Here is a 1,110-nt window from a genome sequence, read left to right on the forward strand (position 1 = left end):
TGAAAAGTCAGTCCCTGACTTATAGACAGGTATTAGGTAGTTTATTTCCTTTTGCTTTTATTCATTTTAATTACTTTATTTGTAAGTATTGCTGCAAATAAAGAGTGAAATATTTACTGAGTCCCTTAGAATGCCAGTTGTTAATCCTCGGCCACTATAGTGCTCATGTTTGTAAGAAACATGCCACATTCAAATCTAAGTATGTTTTTCACAGTCTCAATGGACTCCTGATCTAGTGGAGGCTTCCTCTGGCTTCCAGACAGGAGAAATGAATTACTTGTGGGAATGTGGCTAAATCTGATCTTGAATTCCCCAAATGCAAAAGAATATTATCCCATCAGAGAAGAATAATAGCAAAATAAAATACCAGTAAGGCACATTCTTGCATATGAGGAAAGGGTTTAAAATGTATATTCCCTACTGCTGGTGGAGGTGGGGGATGAATGGAGTTTTCATACACTGTGTAGCATTGCAGAGTGATACTACCCTTGTAGAAAGCAAGTTAGCAGTATTCCTCAAGTCCCACAACATGTTCCCAGGATGTACCAAGTGATCCCACTTTGAAAATGGTATCCTAATAATGCAATACAAAGTATGGAAAAGTCCTTATCTATAAAGATGTGGCAACATTATAAAACCAAACATTCCAAAGTATCCTGGCATACAATACAAGAGAAGTCATTTTTCTTTTACCATAAGCATTTTTGTCTGCATTGTTATGTAATCTTTGAAAACAGCACTTTATGTAACTGTATAAAATTCCTTTTTTTAGTCCCTGAGTTTTATTCTGTCACCCTGGGTAGAGTGCTGTGGCATCATAGCTCACAGCAACTTCAAACTCTTGGGCTTGAGCAATCCTCTTGCCTTAGTCTTCTAAGTAGCTGGGACTACAGGTGTGGGTCACCATTCCTGGCTAGTTTTTTCTATTTTTAGTAGAAAATAGTGCAAGATGAGGTCTTGCACTCTTGCTCAAGCTGGTCTCAAACTCCTGAGCTAAAGAGATCCTCCTGTCTCGCCCTCCCAGAGTGCTAAGATTACAGGTGTGAGCCACTGTGCCCAGCCTAGTCAAAAGAGCTTTTAAATAATGGATAATGACATGCCAATGAAAGC

Source organism: Otolemur garnettii, unplaced genomic scaffold, assembly GCF_000181295.1.
Source record: "Otolemur garnettii isolate 467f Iridium unplaced genomic scaffold, OtoGar3 scaffold00035, whole genome shotgun sequence".
Classification (NCBI taxonomy): domain Eukaryota; kingdom Metazoa; phylum Chordata; class Mammalia; order Primates; family Galagidae; genus Otolemur; species Otolemur garnettii.